Below are 10307 nucleotides of genomic sequence, written 5' to 3'. Positions count from 1 at the left end.
ATTGCCTCATTGCCTCATTGCCTCATTGCCTCATTGCCTCATTGCCTCATTGCCTCATTGCCTCATTGCCTCATTGCCTCATTGCCTCATTGCCTCATTGCCTCATTGCCTCATTGCCTCATTGCCTCATTGCCTCATTGCCTCATTGCCTCATTGCCTCATTGCCTCATTGCCTCATTGCCTCATTGCCTCATTGCCTCATTGCCTCATTGCCTCATTGCCTCATTGCCTCATTGCCTCATTGCCTCATTGCCTCATTGCCTCATTGCCTCATTGCCTCATTGCCTCATTGCCTCATTGCCTCATTGCCTCATTGCCTCATTGCCTCATTGCCTCATTGCCTCATTGCCTCATTGCCTCATTGCCTCATTGCCTCATTGCCTCATTGCCTCATTGCCTCATTGCCTCATTGCCTCATTGCCTCATTGCCTCATTGCCTCATTGCCTCATTGCCTCATTGCCTCATTGCCTCATTGCCTCATTGCCTCATTGCCTCATTGCCTCATTGCCTCATTGCCTCATTGCCTCATTGCCTCATTGCCTCATTGCCTCATTGCCTCATTGCCTCATTGCCTCATTGCCTCATTGCCTCATTGCCTCATTGCCTCATTGCCTCATTGCCTCATTGCCTCATTGCCTCATTGCCTCATTGCCTCATTGCCTCATTGCCTCATTGCCTCATTGCCTCATTGCCTCATTGCCTCATTGCCTCATTGCCTCATTGCCTCATTGCCTCATTGCCTCATTGCCTCATTGCCTCATTGCCTCATTGCCTCATTGCCTCATTGCCTCATTGCCTCATTGCCTCATTGCCTCATTGCCTCATTGCCTCATTGCCTCATTGCCTCATTGCCTCATTGCCTCATTGCCTCATTGCCTCATTGCCTCATTGCCTCATTGCCTCATTGCCTCATTGCCTCATTGCCTCATTGCCTCATTGCCTCATTGCCTCATTGCCTCATTGCCTCATTGCCTCATTGCCTCATTGCCTCATTGCCTCATTGCCTCATTGCCTCATTGCCTCATTGCCTCATTGCCTCATTGCCTCATTGCCTCATTGCCTCATTGCCTCATTGCCTCATTGCCTCATTGCCTCATTGCCTCATTGCCTCATTGCCTCATTGCCTCATTGCCTCATTGCCTCATTGCCTCATTGCCTCATTGCCTCATTGCCTCATTGCCTCATTGCCTCATTGCCTCATTGCCTCATTGCCTCATTGCCTCATTGCCTCATTGCCTCATTGCCTCATTGCCTCATTGCCTCATTGCCTCATTGCCTCATTGCCTCATTGCCTCATTGCCTCATTGCCTCATTGCCTCATTGCCTCATTGCCTCATTGCCTCATTGCCTCATTGCCTCATTGCCTCATTGCCTCATTGCCTCATTGCCTCATTGCCTCATTGCCTCATTGCCTCATTGCCTCATTGCCTCATTGCCTCATTGCCTCATTGCCTCATTGCCTCATTGCCTCATTGCCTCATTGCCTCATTGCCTCATTGCCTCATTGCCTCATTGCCTCATTGCCTCATTGCCTCATTGCCTCATTGCCTCATTGCCTCATTGCCTCATTGCCTCATTGCCTCATTGCCTCATTGCCTCATTGCCTCATTGCCTCATTGCCTCATTGCCTCATTGCCTCATTGCCTCATTGCCTCATTGCCTCATTGCCTCATTGCCTCATTGCCTCATTGCCTCATTGCCTCATTGCCTCATTGCCTCATTGCCTCATTGCCTCATTGCCTCATTGCCTCATTGCCTCATTGCCTCATTGCCTCATTGCCTCATTGCCTCATTGCCTCATTGCCTCATTGCCTCATTGCCTCATTGCCTCATTGCCTCATTGCCTCATTGCCTCATTGCCTCATTGCCTCATTGCCTCATTGCCTCATTGCCTCATTGCCTCATTGCCTCATTGCCTCATTGCCTCATTGCCTCATTGCCTCATTGCCTCATTGCCTCATTGCCTCATTGCCTCATTGCCTCATTGCCTCATTGCCTCATTGCCTCATTGCCTCATTGCCTCATTGCCTCATTGCCTCATTGCCTCATTGCCTCATTGCCTCATTGCCTCATTGCCTCATTGCCTCATTGCCTCATTGCCTCATTGCCTCATTGCCTCATTGCCTCATTGCCTCATTGCCTCATTGCCTCATTGCCTCATTGCCTCATTGCCTCATTGCCTCATTGCCTCATTGCCTCATTGCCTCATTGCCTCATTGCCTCATTGCCTCATTGCCTCATTGCCTCATTGCCTCATTGCCTCATTGCCTCATTGCCTCATTGCCTCATTGCCTCATTGCCTCATTGCCTCATTGCCTCATTGCCTCATTGCCTCATTGCCTCATTGCCTCATTGCCTCATTGCCTCATTGCCTCATTGCCTCATTGCCTCATTGCCTCATTGCCTCATTGCCTCATTGCCTCATTGCCTCATTGCCTCATTGCCTCATTGCCTCATTGCCTCATTGCCTCATTGCCTCATTGCCTCATTGCCTCATTGCCTCATTGCCTCATTGCCTCATTGCCTCATTGCCTCATTGCCTCATTGCCTCATTGCCTCATTGCCTCATTGCCTCATTGCCTCATTGCCTCATTGCCTCATTGCCTCATTGCCTCATTGCCTCATTGCCTCATTGCCTCATTGCCTCATTGCCTCATTGCCTCATTGCCTCATTGCCTCATTGCCTCATTGCCTCATTGCCTCATTGCCTCATTGCCTCATTGCCTCATTGCCTCATTGCCTCATTGCCTCATTGCCTCATTGCCTCATTGCCTCATTGCCTCATTGCCTCATTGCCTCATTGCCTCATTGCCTCATTGCCTCATTGCCTCATTGCCTCATTGCCTCATTGCCTCATTGCCTCATTGCCTCATTGCCTCATTGCCTCATTGCCTCATTGCCTCATTGCCTCATTGCCTCATTGCCTCATTGCCTCATTGCCTCATTGCCTCATTGCCTCATTGCCTCATTGCCTCATTGCCTCATTGCCTCATTGCCTCATTGCCTCATTGCCTCATTGCCTCATTGCCTCATTGCCTCATTGCCTCATTGCCTCATTGCCTCATTGCCTCATTGCCTCATTGCCTCATTGCCTCATTGCCTCATTGCCTCATTGCCTCATTGCCTCATTGCCTCATTGCCTCATTGCCTCATTGCCTCATTGCCTCATTGCCTCATTGCCTCATTGCCTCATTGCCTCATTGCCTCATTGCCTCATTGCCTCATTGCCTCATTGCCTCATTGCCTCATTGCCTCATTGCCTCATTGCCTCATTGCCTCATTGCCTCATTGCCTCATTGCCTCATTGCCTCATTGCCTCATTGCCTCATTGCCTCATTGCCTCATTGCCTCATTGCCTCATTGCCTCATTGCCTCATTGCCTCATTGCCTCATTGCCTCATTGCCTCATTGCCTCATTGCCTCATTGCCTCATTGCCTCATTGCCTCGTCATAATATCAGCAACAGGCTTGTGCCTCCGGCTTCTCTGCTCAGAAGACGGACCACTGCACTGAACACTGCTGATGTGTTTTACTTATAAGGCAATGGTTCCTCATAAAGACATGGATAATGTATTTTCAGCCTGTGTTTCCATAACACTGCCGATGCAGTACATTACATGTGGGTATTAATACAACGAAGTAAAACTGTCAACTTGCTTTCTAAAAGTCAGCACATTTATAGAAGGAGCGTGATGTTTTTTTATTAGTATTAAGAAAAAGTGCCTCCTTGCCCAAGCAAGCATGAGGCAGCGGTGTAAATTCCACATTCCCATGACAGAGACCAGCGTGGCCACAGGGTAGCCGCTGTCAGCGGGCACACAGAGAGCTGTGTCGTTGTTGTTCACGCCAGCGTCCTCCGCTAGAGCCCGCCTTTGTCTCCCCGCGGTTTCCGTTAATGGAGAGGCAGCTTTGCTCTGTGATGGACGAAGGTGATGGAAAAGAAAACATCCCCGCTCTCCGCCAAAGATAACACACACACACCGTGCCGTATTTATAGAGAGCTGCAGCACTTCCATTGTTTTACACTCGTGTTGGCAAGATATAGAGTAGCAAAGCTGCAGGGTGTACAGCCCTTCAAGTCCTGCGATGTTTTCTTAAAGACCTGCTGTCTCTATTTACTGGACATACCTCTTCCAAATTCCTTGACTTGAGTTGTGTGTGTTTTTTATTCAGCCCGGGTCTTAGTGCAGGAAACACACCTGGGGAAATTGTAAAACGCTTATAAAAAGGCGAGCCAGGATTTTTTTAAAGTGTGCTTTTTAATTTTCTGCATTTACCTTTTTTACAATGAAGTCTTGTGCACGCATTAATTTAAACAAATTATGTCCCTGATGCTGCTGCTGTTGCTGCGTCGGCAGAGGTGCAGAAACGACGAATCAACTCAACCTCGTTCACCGATCGCACCGTGGCCGTCAAATGAGAAATATATAATCGGCAACGTTTGTGGCAAAAGAGCCCTTCTTTACATCAGGCAAACAGAGAGTCCAATAGAGCGACAGAGTGGATAGCAAGAATGGTAAATAGTACTGGAATTATACATGTTGTGGGTGTACTCTCCAACACACGGGTATGCTGAACTAGTAACGAATTGGCATGTTTTGTTTACACGACAAACCTCTATTATGGATAAGAAGAGTTGGAAACTTGTTAACATCACGGGTATAAAACACTCACCATGTGGCCTGATGAGAATTACATATTTAAATGTTTTTGGATGACCAGTACTGTACCGCAGTGAACTGTGGGCACATTGAACTCATTCATATTAAAAGTTAAATATAAAAGTATACAAAGTTGCTGGCACACTGGCTAGTGTGGTGAAGTATGTGCGGTCAAACAACCCCATGACTGACATGACATGAGAGGGCCTTGTCTAGTAGGGGATTGACAAGATATGTTCAATTATTAGATGAACATCAAAAACATTGTAGCTTTTATGTCATGAGAAAGTAGTATGCTTACAAGTGTGCCTGCAGATTCACTGAGGTAGTTTATTAAATGTAAAGTTTATGCGATGAAAAGTGTGGTTTAACTTTGCTGTAAAAAAAAACCCAACAATGTTACTTTCCAAATGTCATCCTGACAATGAATTCACGATTTGTGGACTTTTGTTGAACGCAATATCATCGGGAATGCTTCCATGGCAAGATCAAGACGGAATTATGGCCAAAGCCCTTGAGGCCACCACCACTCGCCCCACAAGCGGTGCACAGGGGACCCGAGACCTCCCACATGGGCCCTGACAGTCTCCACCGTCGTCTCTCTTGGCAATCGGCCCTCCTCATCCTCCACCTACTCAGCTCACCTGCCGTATTTTCTTTCAGACCTGTGCATTGCATGTCCTCTCATTGTCATGACATTCTTAGATGGCTTGATTTGCAATATGAGCACCTATCTTACTGGTTAAACGGGGAGGTGGTGGGTATGCATGCGGTCTGCAATCCGGCACGGTGTACGCACGGGTTCGTGGATGGCCGCAGAAATGTTGTGAAACTTCCCGGTTGTAAACAGCAGGCAACATACATGATCTTTCCTACTGGCACTGAAACGCCAGGTACGAACTCGAAAGTATAAAGGTTCTGACTTGACACGACACTAAAGCTTGCCTGTTATGGGCAAAAGGGAACGATCTCAACAATGTTGATTCAGCCTCTCATGGAAATTGGCGGAGGTGCTGAAAGGGCTGCGCCAATGTTTTCATTTTCTTGGCGTATCTTTTAACGTTTGAGAGCGGGGCCGCGGGGAGACTGCCGCACACAACACTTTGTTTATTTTAGCGCTGGCAACATTCACAGGAACTGTTTTTCCCAAATGAAAATCCCTTCCCTTCAGATCTCGCCGAGAGCAAGCACTGATGTGTACAATTATGCCGATGTCGCTCCAGTTCAAACGTCGGATTGGACACTGGTACATTGTTGCCGTGGTGCAAAGGTTTGGACACTGGACTTACAATCCAGAGGTCACCGAAATCCAGAGGTCACCGGAGAGTTCGACAATTAGAGCAGCTCAAACAATGGTGCAAGAGTTAATTTTTTTTAAGTCGACCCCTACCTCTGCCCAGGAAACGGTGTAAATCGGTCCACCAGTGTTAGTCCATCGTCAGGTTGTGTGTGTGGTGGAGTAAAGTGTGGGTACTCTCATCTCTTCCAAGATGTCAGGCCAGCGTGGAAGAGAAGGCCAAATACCCCGTAGGTGGGCTCTCTCGGGTTCACTCTAGCGGAGGCCCTTCCATCAGCACTGGGATGAGCGAGTAATTGCAGCGCTGCACGTGGACCTTCATGCACAGCGGTTCAAGAACGCGCATCATACATTTAGCACAATTTTACAACCATTGTTACTACCATTGTTCACTGAACGGGTTTAAAGAATGGGTCAATGGAGAATGTTTGCCGTTGACAGCAGGGCACCCAGCGGCATTTGTTTATCAGGCCACACTTTGCCGATGAGGCACGTGACATTGAACCCAGGTCGGAGTTTGTTCACGGCAAAAATCGATAAATGTGTTAAAAAAACATATCCTCTCGTACGTCAAGTCCTCAGCGTAAATGCCAAAGGCTCTAACAGCCGAACTGAAGCAACCATTTAACATCCAGAAATGTCGCAGGAGAATCATCCCCAGCCGCCCCGTGTGCCTGCCTGGTTTTTACTTGCCATTATACATTCACATGGGAGTTTGTTTTTCTTCAACGGTTTTACTTAACTTGATTCCTCTGTTTGTCGTGGTCAAATCTTGTAATCGAAATTTCGTCCACTTCCCGTTGTCCAATCAATTCCACATTTTGCACACGTACTCAGATCCGGTGACAATGAATTCCTGTATCAAAATCGTCATCAGTTCCTGCAGTCACGAAAGCTTCAATTCTAGACCAATTAATCAATTAATTCCCTACTTTAAAGCAATTTACATTTTGTATAGACGCCTTATTTTTATATATTTGTGTAGGTCGAAAACGCCGTGGTCCCTAAACTGTGGAATCGGCTCACACAAGAAGCAGGCGCCACGTGTCTCAAAGACCGAATCTCCCCCATTAACACAACTGACGTGCTTGCGTCCGGGGATGGAATTCCTTTCCAGCTCAGACCCCGCCTGCTTGCCCATCGCCACATAAGTAACGTCTTGTTGTAACAGCTCTCTCGCTGGTTCAGCAGTTCCACTGCTGGATTATTTTTTCCGCCTGAGGACGACCGCTTGTGTTGCGATCGAAACGTCGTGATATTTTATTTTTTATTTTTCTACCTACGTGACTTTACCGAAAGAACCAAAGAGTATAGGTAGAACTAAATTTGAGAGAGAGACAAAACACAGACACGGAGACACACAGACAGACACATGAGCAGAGAGAGACAACACAGAGACAGACAGAGAGAGACACGTATTTATAGCCATCATTATATACATAGTCTGTACATTTATGCGTGCAATAGTACAAACTAAGAAAAGGTAATGTTTGCCAGATGGATTTTGATTGTTAAAATGTAGCGTGCATTTGCAAATGTTAAATATTGTGCGAGTAAATCATCTTAAAAATTATGATTTTTATTGAAAGACATCTTCACTAAGGCAATGAAACACTGAACGTGGACGTGTGTGGGAAGCAGAAGAGTCCGTTTGAATATTGAGGAATCGGCTTGCTGCCAAAGGGAACATTTTCGCTTAAGGAAAATGAACACATTTCTATGTTATCGATCACGATTGCCGTGGTTGTCGACTATATATTGGGTGGTGCAAGGCCCACGATAATCATATCGTCCGTTTTGCAAATTATCATGATATCTCGATTGTCATTGCTCATGTTATTTTAGTATATATATTTTTCTTTGACGAAATACGTATGAAAAAAACAACCCGTGTTGATTTATGAACCAATAACAAGCGCTGATGTGTGCCATGGTCCGGAGTCAAACTTAGTGTCCGGGTCACCAGGCTCATACCACAGTGTGCTACCACCCCCGCACTTTGCCATAGATCCAACTAATAACGACCAAGTAATGTTTTTAAGAAACAAACTGCTCTGCCCTTACATTTCATTTTATAAACAAATCATTTTAACGTGAGACCATAAAAAAAACTGACGACGCTTCTCTTCCAAACAACTGAAGTTCAGCGTGACCATGAGCTTCAACATCTCGCCAGGGTGGCTAGGAGATGCAAACTACCTCGACCTGGAATGCAGGGGTCATGGATTCCATCCTAACCCTGACGCCTGCTGCTGTATATTTGGAGTTTGCGGTGTCTCTCTCTCCCTGTGGTCGCGTGGATTTTTCTCCGGGTCCACCGGTGTTTCCCTCCACATTTAGAATCAACGTCACGCGCTTAAAGTGTTTGGCTGCTGTAAATGTCCACGTGATGATGATGAGCCCCTTCGTTGGGCTATCATTTGTGATTGCCAGGTCGCTTCTGAAAAACAGCAATATAGCTCTGTGAGCCTTGCCTGGTGATATATATTTTAAAAAAGTGGCAGCATCAATCCAAAGTTTTCCTTGTGGGCGGGGGGGGAGTATCGTTAATCGAAGTTGCTCACAAACAGCGGAGCGCACTGAGACGTCGAAACACACGCAGGGAATTTGACGCGCAGCAGGATATTAAATCCGCCGGCACAAATGACCGCTGTCAGTATCAGTCGCATTATTTTTAAAATGTGCCGCCAAAGTGCCACTTTTGGCACGCGAGCAGCGCCGTGGTTATTTTCGCCTTTGCGAAGGTAACTGAGATCCCCCCCCACCCCGCCAACACGCAGCCTCCTCCACGAGTGCCCCACTTCGAGCGTAGAGGCTCTCTCGGCCCTCGCCGATGTGGCACCGGTCGTTCTGTCCGCTCGCGATGCGCTCGTGATAGACGGTCGCGTAAGTTATCTGTCAGGTGACTTTAGGGAGCACGTCTCCGTTATCGTGCGACTCCTCCACTTGCTTGTGCGAGTTTTCGAATGTGACGTTGGTAAACGGATTAATAAGCCGTGGTGCCGGGCCCTTAGCGTTACAGATTTGGCATTGGTGGATGGATGTTCACCAGGAAGATGGAGCGATGAAATCCCCTGGTGGTCAGAGTGCGGGATGGATGTTTACTTCGCAGGACCGCAGGAAGCCAATGGAGCTATGTATTTCTAAAAAATGTCTTGAGACCTGATTTTTGTGTTTAGATTGTTGTCCTTCCCCCGCATCTCCAATTTGCACAATTGGCTAGTTCAACACATATACGTGAACTTTCGCATCGTACCAGGGAAGAATTTCCGCAGAATTTACCGAGTGTAGGATTTCTCTGGTGAGCATCTTTCCAAAATGTGATGGGCAATCAGCTCCCAGACGCGACTGGACGCGGCACGCTCGATCTAGCGGCAGACGCGAGAGTAATCGAGCACCGCGGACCCGGGGTTGGTGGAACACGTGCAGATGCAGCGGCGAGTGAGACAGCACTGCCTGCAGTAGGCGGCAGTGGCAGCGAGCCGGGCTCCTTGACCTGTGGGCTTGGCGTACCTCGAGTCCTTCGTGAGGCCTCCATCGAGACCGAAATACTGAAGGAAGAGATTTGGTCAAACAACCCAATGTGAGAGCCCTCCTTGAAACTGGTCTCGAGACTCGCTGACGTTTTTGCCCGGTAGATCACGTTCTTCAAACGTGCCGATAACATTACCATCACTTTGTATTGGTTCTCAAACAGAGATGGCAGTACATACAGCCATAGGTTGTTGAATCCATCCGTGTGGAGTTTTGAGTGTTACCCAATCCACTTTCTATGACCAAATCCTCGCGGGAATGGTCAAAACCACCAATGCCGGACGCCGCTGAACAAACAACAAAACGAATTCAATGAGGCTTTCCCCCCTGGTATAAAAGGCAATATTTTATTTTTTACGTATTAAGCATCTTTGTGGATATCCGTTCACTGTGGAATGTTCTAGTTTGAGTTCCAGTTAAATGCTTGGCAGTGATGTGACCAAGTATGCCATTTGTTCGCCGATGATGACCTGAGGCCAAGCTAAGCGCAGCGCTCGCGTTAGCGAACTCGACTTGCACGCACGGAGCGAGGTTCTGAAAATAACTTTGGGAGGCCCCCGAATTGACATTGAACCCGGCAGCGGCGTCCGTGTAGTGGGAACGAAATTGTGGGGGGAGGGGAGAGGGAGAAGGGGAGGGGAGAGGGGGAGGGGGGAGGGGAGGGGGGGGGAGGGGGGAGGGGGAGGGGAGAGGGGGAGGGGGGGAGGGGAGGGGAGGGGGGAGCCACCGCCCTCGGCTGGAGCCGCACGTGACCTCCCCGCGCGTTTTGTGGCATTTCCCGCGGCGTCGGAGGAGGAGGAGAGGCCACCACAAT

Source organism: Lampetra fluviatilis, chromosome 32, assembly GCF_964198595.1.
Source record: "Lampetra fluviatilis chromosome 32, kcLamFluv1.1, whole genome shotgun sequence".
In the NCBI taxonomy this organism is placed as follows: Eukaryota; Metazoa; Chordata; class Hyperoartia; order Petromyzontiformes; family Petromyzontidae; genus Lampetra; species Lampetra fluviatilis.
This window is presented reverse-complemented; position numbering follows the sequence as displayed.